At 32.7% G+C, this 23,165-nt stretch overlaps 1 protein-coding gene across 2 annotated transcripts in view; it reads right to left on the bottom strand.

Annotated features, from left to right (window-relative positions):
* The window catches only part of LOC142343854 (glutamine--fructose-6-phosphate aminotransferase [isomerizing] 2-like), a 404,375-nt gene that overhangs the window by 126,038 nt on the left and 255,172 nt on the right, over nt 1-23,165 (bottom strand). The window lies entirely within an intron of this gene.

The following is a 23,165-nucleotide window of genomic DNA, read 5'->3' as shown; positions in this document are numbered from 1 at the left end:
GACTTGGCACTAGACAAAACTTACCCCGTTTAGTTCATTCAATTGAATGGCCACCCTAACATGGACGAACAAATGTTCAGAATGGTATGAAATTGGATGAAATGGTGACCTATACGTTTCAGCAAAAATTTGCCTTTGAGAGCAGTTCAATAGTTCATCCAGAAAGGTCCACACAGTTCTCTTTTTTCCTTTTAACAATGGTGGACACCTCCCAATTAGGTTTCCATCACAATATACTTTCAGCAGCTAATCTCAATGTTGCACTCGCAAAGCTTCCCAACCCTGTACGGCTCGAGTGGAACAAATTTGTTTTGGAGAAAAATTATCAATAACCGTCTCTCCAAACACTATCTGAGTGGCTTCTCAAATTCTTCAAAGCATTTAATGGTTTGAGCTCTATAAATCACGTTACGCAAAACAACTTCAAAACACCTGGGAAACCAACTTTTTAGCGGATATAATAACGCTACCAATGAAAAAAAAAATAGTTACCAGAAGCAATTCCGAAACAACGCAAGTGATTACTCGCAGTCTGAGAACACATAGACAGCAATCAAGCCATGCCCCAGCAATGAGAATTGTCAATTCTTGTATAAATGCAAGCATTTCCAGTCTCTTTTTCCACCGAGCATTCGAAGAGCCACATAAGAAAACTTGAATTGTGTTTTAACTGTTTTGGAAGTCATCACGTTGACAAGTGCACCTCAAAAAACGTCTGCCGTAACAGCAATTGAGGAAAAAAGCACTCTGCTTCATGATAGTTTCAATATAAAACCTGGCGCTAGGAAAACTAACGTTAAAGCAGTTCTTTAACGAAAAACAGGTCAAGTTGCCGTAGTTCCTGTGCAACTGAAAAACGGTGAAAAGAACTCAGGTACATATGCTTATTTAGACAATGGTAGTTGTCAGAGCTTATTACTTAAGTCAGCAGCCTCAAAGCTAAAGATTGACATGAAAGTCATTGGAAAAAAGCCAATCAGTGGATAACACATGACAAAATAAATTGACTGCGCTCCTGTAAAAGTTGGCATCAAGCCACTGCAGTCTGATCAGCAATCCTTCCTTCTAACTGACCTAATTGCTGTCCCGAATCTGAATATGTCACCAGTCGATACAGAAAAATTGAACCAACTCTGTGCATCGTTCGACACCTCAGTCATATCAGTTTTCCTATGATTGGGAATAACTCTGTCTCAAAAATTCTTGGAATAGATAATCTTGATCTGATTCAGTACAAGCAAATGCTCCTTGCGGAGTAGAGACCCAGTTAGGCTGGAAATGTGCAGGAAAAACAGACTTGGCACTAGACAAAACTTACCCCGTTTAGTTCATTCAATTGAATGGCCACCCTAACATGGACGAACAAATGTTCAGAATGGTATGAAATTGGATGAAATGGTGACCTATACGTTTCAGCAAAAATTTGCCTTTGAGAGCAGTTCAATAGTTCATCCAGAAAGGTCCACACAGTTCTCTTTTTTCCTTTTAACAATGGTGGACACCTCCCAATTAGGTTTCCATCACAATATACTTTCAGCAGCTAATCTCAATGTTGCACTCGCAAAGCTTCCCAACCCTGTACGGCTCGAGTGGAACAAATTTGTTTTGGAGAAAAATTATCAATAACCGTCTCTCCAAACACTATCTGAGTGGCTTCTCAAATTCTTCAAAGCATTTAATGGTTTGAGCTCTATAAATCACGTTACGCAAAACAACTTCAAAACACCTGGGAAACCAACTTTTTAGCGGATATAATAACGCTACCAATGAAAAAAAAAATAGTTACCAGAAGCAATTCCGAAACAACGCAAGTGATTACTCGCAGTCTGAGAACACATAGACAGCAATCAAGCCATGCCCCAGCAATGAGAATTGTCAATTCTTGTATAAATGCAAGCATTTCCAGTCTCTTTTTCCACCGAGCATTCGAAGAGCCACATAAGAAAACTTGAATTGTGTTTTAACTGTTTTGGAAGTCATCACGTTGACAAGTGCACCTCAAAAAACGTCTGCCGTAACAGCAATTGAGGAAAAAAGCACTCTGCTTCATGATAGTTTCAATATAAAACCTGGCGCTAGGAAAACTAACGTTAAAGCAGTTCTTTAACGAAAAACAGGTCAAGTTGCCGTAGTTCCTGTGCAACTGAAAAACGGTGAAAAGAACTCAGGTACATATGCTTATTTAGACAATGGTAGTTGTCAGAGCTTATTACTTAAGTCAGCAGCAGCCTCAAAGCTAAAGATTGACATGAAAGTCATTGGAAAAAAGCCAATCAGTGGATAACACATGACAAAATAAATTGACTGCGCTCCTGTAAAAGTTGGCATCAAGCCACTGCAGTCTGATCAGCAATCCTTCCTTCTAACTGACCTAATTGCTGTCCCGAATCTGAATATGTCACCAGTCGATACAGAAAAATTGAACCAACTCTGTGCATCGTTCGACACCTCAATCATATCAGTTTTCCTATGATTGGGAATAACTCTGTCTCAAAAATTCTTGGAATAGATAATCTTGATCTGATTCAGTACAAGCAAATGCTCCTTGCGGAGTAGAGACCCAGTTAGGCTGGAAATGTGCAGGAAAAACAGACTTGGCACTAGACAAAACTTACCCCGTTTAGTTCACTCAATTGAATGGCCACCCTGACATGGACGAACAAATGTTCAGAATGGTATGAAATTGGATGAAAATATAAAATTTAGGCATAGCTTCACCCAAAAAAGCAATGTCCGAAAATGATAAAAGAGCCCTTGGAATACTGGCAACACAACACAACTCATTGACGGACACCATCAAGTTGGTCTCCTCTGGAAGGAAAATGAAAAACTTCCCAACAACAGATGGCTCCCTGAGAAGCAACTGTACCAATTGAATGACAAACTGTCAAAAAACGCAAAGCTCAAAAAATGTACGAAGAAGCGCTTGAGAAGGATCTACTAAACGGATATGTCACTAAAGTTGATCCTGACACTATGGACTCAGATTCGACTGCTTCTTTCCTACCTCAACATCCAGTAACCAACGATAACAAACCCGGTAAAGTGCGGCGTGTAGCCAATGCGTCAAGGGTTTTTCAAGGTCGGTCCTTGAACTCGAACTCACTGAAAGGTCCAGATCTGCTTAGTAAACTCACCGGCGTTATTCTGCGATTCAGAGGACAACACTGCCTTATCCGCTGACATTGCACAGATGTTCTTGCAGGTCAAAATAATTCCTAAAGATTGAAAATTTCTGCGTTTTCTCTGGATTAATGATGGTCGCGTTGATAAATATGAGTACACCAGCCATATTGTTGGCGCTACGGACTCGCCTTACTTTGCATCATATGCACCGAGACAAACAGCTTGTGACAATTGTGAACAGTTATCAGATGTCATCAGATACATTGAACGCAACGTCTAACTGTATGATCTCTATGTTGCTACTGACTCAATAGAAAAGGCAAAAAGGATACTACTTAAAATGAGAGCAAACTTATCAAGAGGAGGTTTCAACCTCACCAAATGGAATTCGAACAGTTCTGCCCTCCTTGAAACTGTAGAGACTGGCATAAGGTTGGATCCATCAAAATCTCAGCCTCAAAATCAAAAGCTACTTAGGTTACCATGGAACTCAATAACTGATTGCTACATGATCGCAGTTAAGTTTTTCCAAAAAAACCAAATTAAATGAGGACATATGTCAGAGAAAGCTACTGAGATTTGTTGCGTCCCTATTTGATCCGCTAGGATTTATTGCTCCCTTATCTATTCGATTACGGAAAATTTTACAGGTTGCTTGGAATCAAGGACCGAAATGTTATAAGCCACTTCTTGTTCAAAACATTCACAATTTTGTCAGTTTAAGGGAAGCAATCCCCAACCTCAAGGACCTACAAATCCCCCGAATCTACTTTCTTGACAAACCTATCCAACCAGTTCAACTTCATACGTTTACTGATGCTTCCGAGTTTGCTCTGTCAGCCGTCTTTTATATCAGGGTTGAGTACTCCGATCAGTCAATTGTCGGAGTACTCCGATCAATCAGCGGGGCAACTAACCCAGCCCCGCTGAAAAAAATAATTATTCCAAATTTAGGATTGCAAGCAGCGGTGTACGGTGCTCAAATTGCACAAATTGTTAGGAAGTAACAACATATAGATTTCGCCGAAAACATAATTTGGTCTGACAACACAACTTTTCTCTACTGGCTGCGAACACCTGAAATGCGACACAGAATTTTCATTGCTAATCGCTTGGCCAAAATTTTGGATGTCTCATCTGCTTTTGATTGGAGGTACCTTCCATCGGCAGCTAACCCAGCAGATGACGAAACACGAAACAACTTCTAATGTTTACCAAATGACATCAGAATCTTGCTTAGAAAATCGGAATCTCGCTTAGAGAGGACCGTCGTTTTTGAGTAAACATAGATCAGACTGGCCACAAAGAAATTCAGTTAGGCCACTACACTAAAGCGTATCTGCATATCATTCAAACAACCCGGAAACAAGATTTCAAGGCAGAATTCTTTGCTTTGAAGAAAGTTGACAATATATCCAGCTCGAGCAGACTAAAACTTCTATCCCCGTTCTTAGACAAAACAACGAACTTAGAGCAAGAGGCTTTTTGTCAAAAGCAAGCCTTTTGATGACTTTTTGTTACCCCTGGATATTCGACAGCATACACATGAACTTAACTGTCACTGTGGTCCCGAACAAACTATAAATTTTCTAATGGAGTATTACTGGATACTTCGGTGTCGAGCGGTAGTAAAACAAACCATTAGACACTGTCTTTCATGTGGTCGAACGATCCAAGACGTTAACATTCCTAAAAAGGCAGATTTGCCTCAGGAAGGGTTGCCTAAAAACAATCAATTTGTCTTCGAAACAAGTGGACTTGATTTTATTGGACCATTTCCTGTTAAGAATAATGGCAAGCTGTTTAGTCGTTACGTACTACTATTTAAATGTCTAGTTGTAAAAGCAGTCTATCTCGAGGTTTCAAATGACCTTAGCACTGACTCAACAACTAATTGCATAAGACGTTTTGTCAGTCGAGAAGAAAACCCAACAATTTCATTTCGGACTGCGGAAAATCATTTGTTGGTTCGAACAACAGCTTCAAGTCCAGCATCGCCGACCTAAAATCGTCAAAATCCTTTGCGGCAAAATTGCACTTTATGAAAGCCGAGATTGTATGGAAATTCAACCCTCCAGCGGTCCTGCTTTTCGGCGAAATTTGGGAGCGATTAGTGCAGATTTTCAAATTTTTTTATGTAAGGTATTCTGGTCACGAACGCTTACCGATGAAATATTATGCACAATTACGTGTGAGATAGAAGCAAATATGAACTCTAGGCCCCTAACAAACGTTCCAAGTGATGTAATTGATCATTTACCTCTAACGCCAAACCACTTTCTTCTAAGTAGGTCTTCGGTCAATTTGCCTCCTGGCGTTTTTATTGGAGACGAAAAAAAAACATTTCAAAAGCTTGGCGTACATTGCAACAAATAGCCGCTCACTTCTGGAATCGATTTCTGTGAGAGTACCCTCCAGGCCAACAAATTCGTTCCAAATGAAACAAAAGTTTGAAGAATCTGAAAATGGACAACTTAGTATGGATCCTTGAGGACTTCAGCCCCCGAGGCCTTTGGCCTGTTGCCCGAGTAACGCAAGTTTTTCCCTGAGATGATGGGATCATTCGATCAGTCAAACTAAAAAAACCCCGTGCGGTGAGCGCATTAGGCCCGTCGTAAAGTTGAGCAAATTGTTTCTTGACTAAATTTTGAAACCATAGGTTCTATGATGAAAAATGCAGTTAACGGGTTGTGTTTATTGGATCCCAAATTTAGCAATACATGGAGACCATAACTTGTTATTCTTTTTGCATCAATTCAAATAATTTCAATGTGAAACCGTCGTTGTAGCAATTGCTTGCATATATTTGGTCTCATACGCTTTCATAAGTGTTACCTTTTTTATTACCCATTAATTTGGACTACATTCACGATTACCTTGCTTATATTAAAGAAAAACCTTTCCAATTGCAAAAAATTGAAAAACCTTTCCAATTGCAAAAAAAATTCTTATCGGTCGCACTCTTCCTAATCGTTTATTGATAATATTTCTTAGAGGTTTGTCTCAATCCACTTAGCTCTCATTTTACAATTTTGGCTATTTCGTATGGTTATTCCGTTATTAATTTATGTGACTCGTTGTTACGAACCACCCGATTAGATTTGTACCCTTGTTTTTCCATTACCCTTATTTTGACTTTATTCATTATTCAGCTGGATGGATGATTCAATATTTACTCCAACAGTATTATTCATTTTTGCAATCCCGCAAATGGGCCCGGTGATCTCAAGGACAAGTTGACTTTTGATCGATTTCGAGGAAAAAGCGGGCAAAACGGAAACACAATTGTTTTCAAAACCTGACGAAAGCAGTCAACTTCTCAAAACCTTTTATAGCAACAAAACAAGCGAAACAAAACGAATCAATTTTAATTTTACTTTAATAATACAAAATCAAAATTGTCCTAAGGATCACCCCTTGCCAACATAATTCATTAATAAAACAGGTTTAAAAATGCCAACTTAATAGTTTAAAAATGGTTTAAGATCTTAGATATCAGTTCAAACGATTGGTTAAGTTAACCTGTACGCTATCAGAGAGTCAAAAGCACTTGTAACCGATGATATTGAGTAATAGGAAATCGAAGCAACTACAAAATTCACAAAAATTCACAAAAAGTAGACCACTAATTATTCATAAAAAAATTTTTGTCAATTTTTTAAGTAAAAACGCTGAATTCGAATCAAACTAAAAAAACCTCCAACTATGCCTCATTTCAGAGCCAAAGGGAGCATTAGTTGTTGGAACCGAGAGAAAGGTTAACAAAATGAATTACCAAATTAGGCAAAACTTGTGAACAATGGAAAGTATTGTGAAAGCAATTTGTATCTAAAAGACAGGAAAAATTATTTCATTTTCTTTGATAACATCAAAATTGCAACTCTGTATCACCGGAACAAATACAACAAATCTTTGTAACAAAAATAAACGGTTGAATTATTAAAACAGCAAAGGCAACATAAGTTTATACGAAATCTGTCTCAAGAACAGAAAATTTGTTGTGCTATCAATTTGCTGAAGAATAATTTGATTAGTTTGAAAAGTTTAAATTACTGGTGTTTTGATTGTCTTAATATATTGATGTGACTATAAACTCCAATCCACATTGAATCTTTAATAGCAGCAAGTTAACGAAAACAATTAGAACAGCTCTTAAAAAGTGAGAACCCCAAACAAGAAATTGAACTTCAGAAAGGCAGAAATAAAATATCAAAGCCAATAATAGCTCCAATCAACCATCCAGCAATGTCACATCAAATAAAACAAATAAAAATGTCCAATAATTTTGGATACATGGCTCATAAAATTTGCTTTGCTATGCAGCACAAAAAAGTCAGAAACATTGACAAAAAATTGAAATTCTTAAACAAGCGAAGTATTTGGAAAACACTCTGTAGCAGTTTCTCATCAGCTTTACAATGTTATCACTTTTGTATCTCTCTGAAAGGGAAATAAAAGTCTTCATTTAAGAATTAGTTTTTATATTAACTTGCTAAAAGCATACCAAAAAATAATTTCCATAAAGCGTCAAGAAAACTTTAGCATGTCAATTATCAATTCTCGGCAGTAGAAAAAGTAATCAGATAAAAAACATTTTTGAATAAAAAGTTTAATGGTTAAATTTTGACTAAATAAAAAACAACGAAGGCTTTAGCAAATCTATGGAAAGTTCCAGAAACGCAGTATGGTTATACGATAAAATAACATTGAATATACATTATACAATGCGAAAAGAATTTGTTTACGGTATTTTATAAACATCAATACAGTCTACGGCATACTAAGAACAAGCATTATTAACGGCATCAACTTCAACAGAAAGAAAATATGCCTCAAAAAGAAGTATCTGAGGTTCTAAAACATACTTAGAAACATAAAAACATACAAACAAACACAAAAACAGTAAGGTATATACTTACAAGCGTAGAAACATAGAAACATAGAAACATAGAAACATACAAAAAAATACAAAAAAAGTATATACTTACAAGCGTAGAAACATAGAAACAAAGAAACATACAAACAAATACAAAAAAAGAAAGGTAAACACTTAAAAGCGTAGAAACATAGAAACATAGAAACATAAAAACACATACAAAAAAGAAAGGTATATACTTACAAGCGTAGAAACATAGAAACATTGAAACATAGAAACATACAAACAAATACAAAAAAGAAAGGTATATACTTACAAGCGTAGAAACATAGAAAATAGAAATATAGAAACATACAAACAAATACAAAAAAAGAAAGATATATACTTACAAGCGTAGAAACATAGAAACATAGGAACAAAGAAACATACAAACAAATACAAAAAAAGAAAGGTATATACTTACAAGCGTAGAAACATAGAAACATAGAAACATAGAAACATACAAACAAATACAAAAAAAGAAAGGTATATACTTACAACCGTAGAAACAAAGAAACATAGAAACATACAAAAATAAAAACAAATACAAAAAAAGAAAGGTATATACTTACAAGCGTAGAAACATAGAAACATAGGAACAAAGAAACATACAAACAAATACAAAAAAAGAAAGGTATATACTTACAAGCGTAGAAACATAGAAACATAGAAACATAGAAACATACAAACAAATACAAAAAAAGAAAGGTATATACTTACAAGCGTAGAAACATAGAAACATAGAAACATAGAAACATACAAACAAATACAAAAAAAAGTATATACTTACAAGCGTAGAAACATAGAAACAAAGAAACATACAAACAAATACAAAAAAAGAAAGGTATATACTTACAAGCGTAGAAACATAGAAACATAGGAACAAAGAAACATACAAACAAATACAAAAAAAGAAAGGTATATACTTACAAGCGTAGAAACATAGAAACATAAAAACATAGAAACATACAAACAAATACAAAAAAAGTATACACTTACAAGCGTAGAAACATAGAAACAAAGAAACATACAAACAAATACAAAAAAAGAAAGGTAAACACTTAAAAGCGTAGAAACATAGAAACATAGAAACATAAAAACACATACAAAAAAGAAAGGTATATACTTACAAGCGTAGAAACATAGAAACATTGAAACATAGAAACATACAAACAAATACAAAAAAGAAAGGTATATACTTACAAGCGTAGAAACATAGAAACATAGAAATATAGAAACATACAAACAAATACAAAAAAAAAGAAAGATATATACTTACAAGCGTAGAAACATAGAAACATAGGAACAAAGAAACATACAAACAAATACAAAAAAAGAAAGGTATATACTTACAAGCGTAGAAACATAGAAACATAGAAACATAGAAACATACAAACAAAAACAAAAAAAGAAAGGTATATACTTACAAGCGTAGAAACATAGAAACATAGGAACATAGGAACATACAAACAAATTTAAAAAAAGGTATATACTTACAGGCGTAGAAACAAAGAAACATAGAAACATAGAAACATAGAAACAAATACAAAAAAGAAATGTATATATTAGCAAGCGTAGAAACATAGAAACATAGGAACATAGAAACATACAAACAAATTTAAAAAGTTATATACTTACAAGCTTAGAAACATAGAAACATAGAAACATACAAACAAATACAAAACGAAAAGTATATACTTAAAAGCGTAGAAACATAGAAACATAGAAACATACAAACAAATACAAAAACGAAAGGTAAATCCTTACAAGCGTAGAAACATAGAAACATAGAAACACAGAAACATACAAACAAATACAAAAAAAGAACGGTATTAACTTACAAGCGTAGAAACATAGAAACATAGGAACATAGACACGTACAAACAAATACAAAGAAGGTATATACATACAAGCGTAGAAACAAAGAAACATAGAAACATAGAAACATACAAACAAAAACAAAAAAAGAAAGGTATATACTTACAAGCGTAGAAACATAGAAAAATTGGAACGTAGAAACATACAAACAAATACAAAACGAAAGGTATATACTTAAAAGCGTAGAAACATAGAAACATAGAAACATACAAACAAATACAAAAACGAAAGGTAAATCCTTACAAGCGTAGAAACATAGAAACATAGAAACACAGAAACATACAAACAAATACAAAAAAAGAACGGTATTAACTTACAAGCGTAGAAACATAGAAACATAGGAACATAGACACGTACAAACAAATACAAAGAAGGTATATACATACAAGCGTAGAAACAAAGAAACATAGAAACATAGAAACATACAAACAAAAACAAAAAAAGAAAGGTATATACTTACAAGCGTAGAAACATAGAAAAATAGGAACGTAGAAACATACAAACAAATACAAAAAAAGGTATATACATACATGCGTAGAAACATAGAAACATAGAAACATAGAAACATACAAACAAATTCAAAAAAAGAAAGGTATATACTTACAAGCGTAGAAACATAGAAACATAGGAACATAGAAACATACAAACAAATACAAAAAAGGTATATATTTACAAGCGTAGAAACATAGAAGCATAGAAACATACAAACAAAGACAAAAAAAGAAAGGTATATACTTAAAAGCGTGGAAACAAAGAAACATACAAACAAATACAAAAAAGAAAGGTATATACTTACAAGCGTAGAAACATAGAAACATAGAAACATACAAACAATTACAAAAAAGAAAGGTATATACTTACAAATGTAGAAACATAGAAACATAGAAACCTAGAAACATACAAACAAATACAAAAAAAGAAAGGTAAATACTTACAAGCGTAGAAAAATAGAAACCTAGGAACATAGAAACATACAAATAAATACGAAAAAAGGTATATACTTACAAGCGTAGAAACATAGAAACATAGAAACATACAAACAAATACAAAAAAGAAAGGTAAATACTTACAAGCGTAGAAACATAGAAACATAGAAACATACAAACAAATACAAAAAAAGAAAGGTATATACTTACAAGCGTAGAAACATAAAAACATAGGAACATAGAAACATACATACAAATACAAAAAAGTATATACTTACAAGCGTAGAAACATAGAAACATAGAAACATACAAACAAATACAAAAAAAGAAAGGTATATACTTAAAAGTGTAGAAACATAGAAACATAGAAACATACAAACAAATACAAAAAAGAAAGGTATATTTTTACAAGCGTAGAAACATAGAAACATAGAAACATACAAACAATTACAAATAAAGAAAGGTATATACTTACAAGCGTAGAAACATAGAAACATAGAAACATACAAACAAATACAAAAAAAGAAAGGTATATACTTACAAGCGTAGAAACATAGAAACAAAGAAGCATAGAAACATACAAACAAATACAAAAAAAGAAAGGTAAATACTTACAAGCGTAGAAAAATAGAAACCTAGGAACATAGAAACATACAAATAAATACGAAAAAAGGTATATACTTACAAGCGTAGAAACATAGAAACATAGAAACATACAAACAAATACAAAAAAGAAAGGTAAATACTTACAAGCGTAGAAACATAGAAACATAGAAACATACAAACAAATACAAAAAAAGAAAGGTATATACTTACAAGCGTAGAAACATAAAAACATAGGAACATAGAAACATACATACAAATACAAAAAAGTATATACTTACAAGCGTAGAAACATAGAAACATAGAAACATACAAACAAATACAAAAAAAGAAAGGTATATACTTAAAAGTGTAGAAACATAGAAACATAGAAACATACAAACAAATACAAAAAAGAAAGGTATATTTTTACAAGCGTAGAAACATAGAAACATAGAAACATACAAACAATTACAAAAAAAGAAAGGTATATACTTACAAGCGTAGAAACATAGAAACATAGAAACATACAAACAAATACAAAAAAAGAAAGGTATATACTTACAAGCGTAGAAACATAGAAACAAAGAAGCATAGAAACATACAAACAAATACAAAAAAAGAAAGGTAAATACTTACAAGCGTAGAAACATAGAAGCATAGAAACATAGAAACATACAAACAAATACAAAAAAAGAAAGGTAAATACTTACAAGCGTAGAAACATAGAAACATAGGAACATAGAAACATACAAACAAATACAAAAAAGGTATATACTTACAAGCGTAGGAACAAAGAAACAAGAAACATAGAAACATACAAACAAATACAAAAAAAAGGTATATATTTACAAGCGTAGAAATATAGAAACATAGGAACAAAGAAACATACAAACAAATACAAAAAAGGTATATACTTACAAGCGTAGAAACATAGAAACATGGAAACGTACAAACAAATACAAAAAAATAAAGGTATATACTTAAAAACGTAGAAACAAAGAAACATACAAACAAATAAAAAAAGGTATATACTTACAAGCGTAGAAACATAGAAACATAGATACATACAAACAAATACAAAAAAGAAAGGCATATAATTACAGGCGTAGAAACTTAGAAACATAGAAACATATAAACAAATACAAAAAAAAGAAAGGTATATACTTACAAGCGTAGAAACAAAGAAACATAGAAATATAGAAACATACAAACAAATACAAAAAAAGAAAGGTATATACTTACAAGCGTAGAAACAAAGAAACATAGAAACATACAAACATACAAACAAATACAAAAAAAGAAAGGTATATACTTACAAGCGTAGAAACATAGAAACATAGGAACAAAGAAACATACAAACAAAAACAAAAAAGAAAGGTATATACTTACAGGCGTAGAAACATAGAAGCATAGAAACGTACAAACATACAAACAACTCCAAAAAAGAAAGGTATATACTTACAAGCGTAGAAACAAAGAAACATAGAAATATAGAAACATATAAACAAATACAAAAAAGGTAAATACTTACAAGAGTAGAAACATAGAAACATAAGAACATAGAAACATACATACGAATTCAAAAAAAGGTATATACTTACAAGCGCAGAAACATAGAAACATAGAAACATACAAACAATTACAAAAAATAAAGGTATATACTTACAAGCGTAGAAACATAGAAGCATGGAAACATAGAAACATACAAACAAATACAAAAAAAGAAAGGTAAATATTTACAAGCGTAGAAACATAGAAACATAGGAACATAGAAACATACAAACAAATACAAAAAGGTATATACTTACAAGCGTAGGAACAAAGAAACATAGAAACATAGAAACATACAAACAAATACAAAAAAAATAAGGTATATATTTACAAGCGTAGAAACATAGAAACATAGGAACAAAGAAACATACAAACAAACACAAAAAAGGTATATACTTACCAGCGTAGAAACATAGAAACATGGAAACGTACAAAGAAATACAAAACAATAAAGGTATTTACTTAAAAACGTAGAAACAAAGAAACATACAAACAAATAAAAAAAGAAAGGTATATACTTACAAGCGTAGAAACATAGAAACATAGATACATACAAACAAATACAAAAGAGAAAGGCATATAATTACAGGCGTAGAAACTTAGAAACATAGAAACATACAAACAAATACAAAAAAAGAAAGGTTTATACTTACAAGCGTAGAATAATGGAAACATAGAAACATAGAAACAAATACAAAAAAATAAATATATATATTTGCAAGCGTAGAAACATAGAAACATAGAAACATATAAACATACAAATAAATACAAAAAAGAAAGGAATATATTTACAAGCGTAGAAACATAGAAGCATAGAAACGTACAAACATACAAACAACTCCAAAAAAGAAAGGTATATACTTACAAGCGTAGATACAAAGAAACATAGAAATATAGAAACATACAAACAAATACAAAAAAAGAAAGGTAAATACTTACAAGAGTAGAAACATAGAAACATAGGAACATAGAAACATACAAACGAATTCAAAAAAAGGTATATACTTACAAGCGTAGAAACATAGAAACATAGAAACACAAAAACAAATACAAAAAAAGGTATATACTTAAAAGCGTAGAAACATAGAAACATAGAAACATACAAATAAATACAAAAAAGAAAGGTATATAATTACAAGCGTATGAACATAGAAAGATAGATACATACAAACAAATACAAAAAAGAAAGGCATATAGTTACAGGCGTAGAAACTTAGAAACCTAGAAACATACAAACAAATACAAAAAAAAGAAAGGTATATAATTACAAGCGTAGAAACATAGAGACATAGAAAAATAGAAACAAACACAAAAAAAAGAAATGTATATATTTGCAAGCGTAGAAACATAGAAACATAGAAACATACAAACAAATACAAAAAAAAGAAAGGTTTATACTTACAAGCGTAGAAACATAGAAACACAGAAACATACTAACAAATACAAAAAAAAAGAAAGATATATACTTACAAACGTACATATATGCCCATTATGTGGCCAGAGTTCGAAAGGCAGAATCCAATGAATTATCTTTTTGTGGAAACGAGTTGCCATATTTCGTTCCTACTTTTTAATACGCGTAATCGTTATATCACGTTGAAAAATAGCTGCTCAAGTGGTGAGAATGAGTCAGATTATATTGTGGAAAAGTCAAATTATTTTTTCACTAGTGTATATAAACTGGTCTAAATATCGTTAATCTGCTAATTAGTTGCGCCAAGTAGAAATTTTAAGTTGTTTCTCTGCCAAGTACTTTTTGAGATTATTTAATTTTTTTAGGCGTTTTTAACTTGTTTCTACAGTTAGGCTCCCGTGTTAAGTAATATGAAGTCCGAAGTTTCGCAGAACTAACTCTTGGGATTTCTTGGGGGTACTCATATATCTCGCCTCTGATCTTTCATTTTGAACTTTTCTTCTCAACTGACATCAATAATTAAGAAGTTCAGAATATTGATTTTTCATCGAAGCACCCCGGTTCTCAGTGTTCTGGAAATCTGAGGATGCCAGGCTAAGGTCATAATTTAAAAGTTCTTCTCGTTCTAATTTCGGTGTTCAATTTTTCTAACAAAAGTTCAACAATCATTGGAAGCCGAAATTGAAACAATTGTAGAACGGTTGATTTGTCCACTCTTATATTAGGAGGACTTTTTCTTTAAATAATAAACAAATAAATAATCGAATCGAGGACCATTTTTAAAATCAGCGGCTCTTATGATGTCAAGAGTTCATAAATTGTTTGCGATATGACGGGTTGGCGCACTATATGCGAATGCACATTACCAATTTTGGTTGTTAACATTAACGAAAAACCATTTTTTGACAATCTTAGGTGATTTAGATTCGAGGACACTCGGCTGAGGCGACAGTGGTTGTGGTTTCATGATTTGGAGTCTCTGGGTGGGTGGGGGGGGGGGGTTGTAGAACGCTGAAAGAGTAGGATTGCCACGAGGCTAAAATGCTGTACGAACCCAGTAATTTAGCGATCAACAAAACCCAACAAAACTTAATTTCGGACTACATAGTCCCTTTTGATAATGATCTTACGGCTGTTTCGTCTTCATTTTAATTCAGGTTGTCATTATTTCTTACAAAAGTTCAACAACCATTGGAAAGTTGCTGAATTTACAATACATGAAAAAAAACAATAAAAACTAATTGTTTTTTTTTTCAGGCTAGCTTGTGCGGCAACTTGCGAGAAAACTGAAGCTTGTGTGTCATATAACTACTGCGAGGGTAATTTATGCAAGCTGAATGCGGTCACAATTCACGACGAATTCGCGTCGCCAAGAATACAGAAAAATCATCGATGCGTGTATGGTGGACGGAGAGACAGATGTGCCAGAAATGATCCTTCTTTCGAGGTAATTTTCAATCTTAATGATCAATTTTGTGTCCAATATCTGATGCAAATAAAAAGTTATAGGTCCCTATAGAGGAGCGGTTAGCGGAGAAGAGGCCCAGATACGAGTGAATTATGAGTGGTATGGGCCAGGTGTTAATTTTGTGTCCAATATCTGATGCAAAGAAAAAGTTATAGGTCCCAAAAGGGGCGTGGGTAACAAAAAAGGACCCAGATATGAGTCAGTTATCGGCCAGTTATGGAAGATGTGGTCTTGTGAACTGGCGGGGTCATATTCTGAACAAATTTTTGACCTGGTCATCCATTTGGCCCATTTGCGAGCTTGATCTGTTCGCTCTGACTTATATAATTTGCATTTAACGGTAATTTTGGTCCACATTTTTTTCGTCAGCCAAGTTTGCATTTTTAATTTTCTCGTGATTATTCAATTTTGACTCATAATAAACTTTATCGGGAGGTCTGTCCCAAGAGATCTGCCCAAATTTTGATTTGTAGACTTTTCAAGGTCTTAAGAAAAATGCTAATTTACTGAATTCGTTAGCTGTGGAAACTTTGACTGTTTGAGGAAACATAATCCAAAAAAATTTTCTGTTTAAAATTTTTGTCTCGCCAATATTGCCTGAATTTGCTCGCTCTGGCTGTTCAAATTTTTTTCGTACAATTCGCAGTGCATTGTCGTTCGAATTGTCGTTCAAATTGCAGACGCGCACTTTTTTATGTATGTTACCCGGTGGCCGCCGTATTGGCCGACGAGGCGTTTAGCCGACAAACAAAAATTGAGAAATTTAACCGACAATTTAAGTAAAATGAGCAATGAAATTTATTCTGAAGCTGTGATTGGCCAACTTAAAACGCTATTTCGTAAGCGGACAAATATACCGCAGTTTTTTCATCAACTAGTGTAACGAAGGTCTATCCGTGGTCGGACCGTTTTTGACCACATTACGATGCAGAGGTATACCCCAAAATTTCCGCCTTAGTAAAATTGGCTCGAAAATTAGACACATACAATGAACGAAATTAGGAGACATCCTTTATATCTTACTTTTCGCGAAAAGGGGTTCCGCCAATTTTGCGAAAAGTAGGTAACAAATCTTGTAGCATGTTTCCGCTCAATTTAGGTATCTATTATTCGCGCGCAATTTGAGCCTGTAATAAGCACTTTATTAAAGATTTAATTAAAGCTTTCAAAGCTTTAAAGTTCTTTAAATATATGCAACCACAAAAGCTGATTTTTTTTCCGGAAAAGCCCTCGCACATCAAAGGCTTTGTATATCAATGTGGGACTGGCCGAGTTTAATAAATAGTAATAAATAGTACTAATAAGTAGTAATAAGTAGTAATAAAGTACTCTAAGTAGTAATAAAGTAGTAATAAAGTACTACTAATAGTAATAAGTTAGGCTTAATTAAATAAGTAGTAATTAAGTTAGGCTTAATTGCGGATTATATGCGAAATCGAGCTACATTGCGTGCGAAAAATCGATACATAAATGGAGCCGATGCGTGATACAACTCGCGCGAAAAATAGGTTATTAAGTTTGTACTTGTATTTCGCGGCTAAAATTAGGAACACGGGATACGATATTCCCTTCCATTTTGCCGGTTTCTGCTAAAGTAGCTATTTTCCGCAATATTGTTCCACTTTCAATGTATTAACATAGTAAAAACGAACACGAGATACACGGATCGGGCATATCTGCCCGTGACGATTTGGGTATACCTCTGCATCGTAATGCGCATCTGGCCATGCCTCGCAGGCCATGGCCATGCCTCAGCGGCCCGTGGAACTTGATATGAAACTATCACAACCGAATTACTGAGACTTTTATGACCAATTATGATAAAACCGTCCGCTAAATTTCTCATTTTTCCTTGTCGGCTAAACGCCTTGTCGGCCAATTTTCCTAGCACCATGTTACCCACAATCATGTAAATTTGAACAAATGCACACTTCTCCGAGCTTCGAATCAAGTTCTGCAAGCCTAACTTAATCAAGCCTAACATGTCCTTAGCAAATTTAATGGCCAAATATTTATTGAATGACCCAGATCTTAATTCCTCCATCTCGTTCAAGGAAAACCTTGACATCTTGAGTGTCAGATGGTTGAATTAGGAACTCTTAATTGCTAAAATTTATACAGATTTTGATATTCTAATCTCTCTAGCTTTCTTTTTTTCCAAATATGAAAATTAATAACATAACCCAAATGGTTAGAGTTTACATGACTTCAGAATAATCAGAATTAAAGGTTGAAATAATCGTTATAGATAAAATATATTCCATCTATATTTAAATGTTTCCGAGGTTGATGTGCCAGACGTAAGTGACCTCAGTTACCCGTCAGACCCAAGTTAAACGCACACGGTATGTTTCCAGGCCAAAATTACAGGGTCTGGGATTTGGTTTCAATTACGATAAAAAATGGAATATAGAGTTCTATAATCCGTTTTGATTGTAATTCAGTCCCCAAAAATGCGTAATTGTATTTGAAACATCCGCAATTTGTTACTATTGCGGAACGTAACAATATGCGTATTTTATTTCAACGAATCCTTATTTAATTTGTACTGATTGTTGGCCAAAATTGGCTAAAAATAGTGCCTGTAAAAGTAAAGCACAGCACGATAGCTTAAAGGTGATTTACGTAACTTTGTGTTTTCCAAAATCTTTCTGGTTAGTACTTTTTCATTTAAATATTTTTGAAAATTGCTTTTTAAAAATATTAGTATATCAAATTAGTTGCCTTACCTCAAAATTTATTTTCAGTTTAACACCATGGCATTACCCTGTTCATTAGACCAGTTTTACCCCGCCACTGTAGTTAAATGAAAATTTTTTGAATTTCAGTTGTACAGTTTATTGGTTTTACTTTGCGATTTTTGTTCCGACCCCACTTTAGTTTGAGGGAGGAACTATATACTCAACTGGGTTTCTTTGTTTTGTTCAGTCAATTTTCGCCGACCGATATATATTCATCGTAGAGAGTTGTGAGTGATATCATTGAAAGACCTGTCAAGCCTAGAATATAGAATTAAAAAGATTTGTGTATATATCATTTATTCCGCAGAATAATCGAAGCTTAAAATTTTGAATAGTAGACAAATTCGTTTGATTTTGTTAACGTTTTCCGTAATTTTAGCCCAAATTTTTGTTAATTTTGCTACAAAATTTCACAATTATCAACACTACTTTTAGAGGTACCATTAAAGGTGGAGGAGGGTTGATGAATGGTTTGATCCATTTTTTTTCTGCTAAGTTCTTGCTAAATTTTTTTAACTTCAGACTTTCTACTCAAAGATGTTGCCAAATATGCTTTTTAGCCCACTTTGTTTATGTTTGGCAGAAGTAGAGATCTGAAAACTAACTCAACCCAAAAGAGCTAATTTTGTTTCCGAATTTCAAAAGAGTCTTCTTCGAATTAAAATAAAGCTCGTTTTTCGCTAAATTAACTCCAAAATCTTTATCAAAAATGCATCACTAATTTTTGATACATTGAAACATTTATTTTGCATCACTAGTTATTTCTCAAACATTTGGAACAATTATAAGTTTCGTGAGACGTAATGCTATATCAGGCGCAATTTCGTTCCTTTCGTGAACTCTAATAATCACAAATTGTTCGGATTTTTTTGGGGCGCGATCTTTTTTCAAAATATTTTTTTTCTAATTTTTTAAAAATCTTTTGTTAAGAACTGACTCAGATGAATTCAATCCATGATTCAATTCACATATGTCCTCTTTGGATAAGCTCGAGTTAACATAAAATTTTAGCGTCTGAGTATGAGCTCATAATTTTTAAGGCTTTGACGACATGTTATTTAAAAAGCATATAAAGAATTCTCGTGTTTTGCCTACATTTTATTTTCGTTGTGCAGTCTCATGACTAAGTCTCACTAATTCAAAGATCCAATTGGCTGCATTGAACAATACCAAAAAAATATACCAAGGTCTGATTCGATATATAATCGTTCTCCTGACTTTGCATATATATTTGTTTACAAAAAATATCAGTGAACTTTTGAACTATGCACATTTTATATCATACTACAGTCGAACATTAGCTTAGTCTGAGTAACCTCACATCAATCTTTGTTTTCATAGGAAATAGAATTTAACTTGTGTACTGGTTTTTTCTTAACTAATGTTTCTTAGATTTATTACTACGAGCTTAAAAAAAATCGTTGTCATTTTTGCGTGAGTGCCCTTGTTGGGGTTCGATTTTACTTAGTCTCAGTATTTATAGGTATCATCAACTTTTTGTCAAACCAAACCTTAAAAGTTCTGTTGTTTATGTTTTTTTACTGATGTTAATAGGGCTTAGAAAATAATATATTCATCTATTTATTGATACCTGTCAATAATTCATGTTTTTCTTTCGTGAGGAACAAAAAAAAAATCAAATAGGACCCAAAAAAAGAATTAAAAGGCTTCAAATTGTTGATATTATTTTGATAAATTTAAAAATCTCACAGTTTTAAAGGCCTCAGTACTGTAGTTTCATTAAAAAAAATTGTTACATTTTGAGTTCTGCCCTCGTTTATTGTTTTTTTTTGCAGACTCATGGCTTAGACTAAAAAAAACAACTACAATTTGACTCTAAAGGAGTTGTAATTTAATCCGTGTTTGTAGTTGAAAGCTTATGTATTTCTTGACTGCTGAAATTATTTGTTGTGAATAAATCAATGTTCAGTTTGTCACCCTTTATCTTCCTTCTGTCAATAGGTCGCTTAGTCTCTCTAAAAATAGGGCGTATCCTCTTTCTAGCAAACAAATCCAGTTTTTATAACTGTTTTTTTGAACAAAGGGTTTCAATTTTTTTTGATGCTACGCTTTTTTTCTAAAAAAATGCGACTTTTGATGTCCGCAAATTTTTTAATGTTAATCTTTGAATCCTTGTCAGAATAACAATATAATGAGGAGATCCTTCTGGCAATAAAAGATTGCGAAATTTAATTTATTTAACCTTCTCGGTTAATAGATTATCGTCTTAACGGTTGCCACACCAAATAACGGATATTTGGTTGAAAAAATTGCCTGTTTTTCTTGTACATTTTGTAATCGTATGACATAATCGGGATGATGAGAGGTCTGAATTGCTTCGAAAAGGGAAAAAAACTAACATTTATGTATATATATATAAATATATATATATACATTTATATTTATATATATATATATATATATTTATATATATAATATATATATATATATATGTATATATATATATATATATATATATATATATATATATATATATATATATTTATATATGCGTACATGTATATGGCCTTACCCTGTTCATTAGACCAGTTTTACCCCGCCACTGTAGTCAAATGAGAATTTTTTGAATTTCATTTGTACAGTTTATTGGTTTTACTTTGCAATTTTTATTCTGAACCCACTTTAGTTTGAGGGAGGAAGTATATACTCAACTGGGTACCTTTTTTGACTATCACTAAGAGACCTGTCAGGAATAGAATCTAGAATTAAAAAGATTTGTGTATATATCATTCATTCCGCAGAATAATCGAAGTTTAAATTTTGAAAAGTAGACGATTTCTGTTGATTTTGTTAACATTTTCCGTAATTTTAGCCCAAATTTTTGTAAATTTTGCTACAAAATGTCACAATTATGAACAATACTTCTAAAGGTCCCATCAAAAGGTGGAGGAGGGTTGATGAATGGTTCGATCCATTTTTTTTTCTGCTAAATTCTTGCAAAATTTTTTTGAAGTTCAGACTTTCTACTCAAAGATGTTGCCAAATATGCTTTTTAGCCCACTTTGTTTATGTTGGCAGAATTAGAGATCTGAAAACTGCTAACGCAACCCAAAAGAGCTTATTTTATTTCCGACTCTCAAAAGAGTCTTCTTCGAATTAAAAAAGCTCGTTTTTCGCTTAATTAACTCAAAAATCTTTATCCAAAATGCATCACTAATTTTTGATACATTGAAGTATTTATTTTGACTCATCAGTTGTTTTTCAAACATTTGGAACAATTATAAGTTTACTGAGACGTAAAGCTATATCAGGCGCAATTTCGTTCCTTTCGTGAACTCTAATAATCACAAATATTTCGGATCCTTTTGGGGCGCGATCTTTTCTCAAAATATTTTTTTTCTAATTTTTTATAAATCGTTTGTTAAATTCTCGTGTTTTGCCTACATTTTATGTTCGTTGTGCAGTCCCATGACTAAGTCTCACTAATTCAAAGATCCAATTGGCTGCTTTAAACAATACCAAAAAACTATACCAAGATCTCAGTCGATATTTAATCGTTCTCATGACTTTGCAAATATTTTAGTTTACAAAAAATATCAGTGAACTTTTGAACTATGCAGTCTTTATATCATACTACAATCGAACATTAGCTTAGTCTGAGTAACAGCACATCAATTTTTTTTTCATAGGAAATAGAATTTAACTTATGTAGTGGTTTTGTTCTTAACTAATGTTTCTTAGCTTTATTACTACGAGCTTATAAAAATCGTTGTCATTTTTGCGTGCGTGCCCTTGTTGAGGTCCAATTTTACTTACTCTCAGTATTTTTAGGTATCATCAACTTTTTGTCAAGCCAAACCACAAAAGTTCTGTTGTTTATGTTTTTTCACTGATGTTAATAGGGCTTAGAAAATAATATATTCATCTATTTATTGATACCTGTCAATAATTCATGTTTTTTTTTCGTGAGCACCAAAAAATAATCAAATGGGACCCAAGAAAGAAGTAAAAGGCTTCAAATTGTTGATATTATTTTGATAAATTTAAAAATCCCACAGTTTTAAAGGCTTCAGTACTGTAGTTTCATTAAAAAAACTTGTTACATTTTGAGTTCTGCCCTCGTTTATTGTTTTTTTTGCAGACTTATGGCTTAGACTCAATAAAAAAACAACTACAATTTGACTCTAAAGGAGGTGTAAGTTGATCCGTGTTTGTAGTTGAAAGCTCATTGATTTCTTGACTGCTGAAGTTATTTGTTGTGAAAAAATCAATTTTCAGTTTGTCACCTTTTATCTTCCTTCTGTCAATAGGTCGCTTAGTCTCTCTAAAAGTAGCGCGTATCCTCTTTCTAGCAAACAAATCCAGTTTTTATAACTGTTTTTTTGAACAAAGGGTTTCATTGCTTTTGATGCTACGCTTGTTTAATTTTGAAAAATGCGACTTTTGATGTCCGCAAATTTTTTGATGTTAATCTTTGATTCCTTGTCAGAATAACAATATAATGAGGAGATCCTTTTGGCGATAAAAGGTTGCGAAATTGAACTTATTTAACCTTCTCGGTGAATAAATTATCGTCTTAACGGTTGCCACACCGAATAAC

This window comes from Convolutriloba macropyga, chromosome 1 (genome assembly GCF_964194025.1).
Source record: "Convolutriloba macropyga chromosome 1, txConMacr16.3, whole genome shotgun sequence".
NCBI lineage: Eukaryota > Metazoa > Xenacoelomorpha > Acoela > Convolutidae > Convolutriloba > Convolutriloba macropyga.
This window is presented reverse-complemented; position numbering and strand designations above follow the sequence as displayed.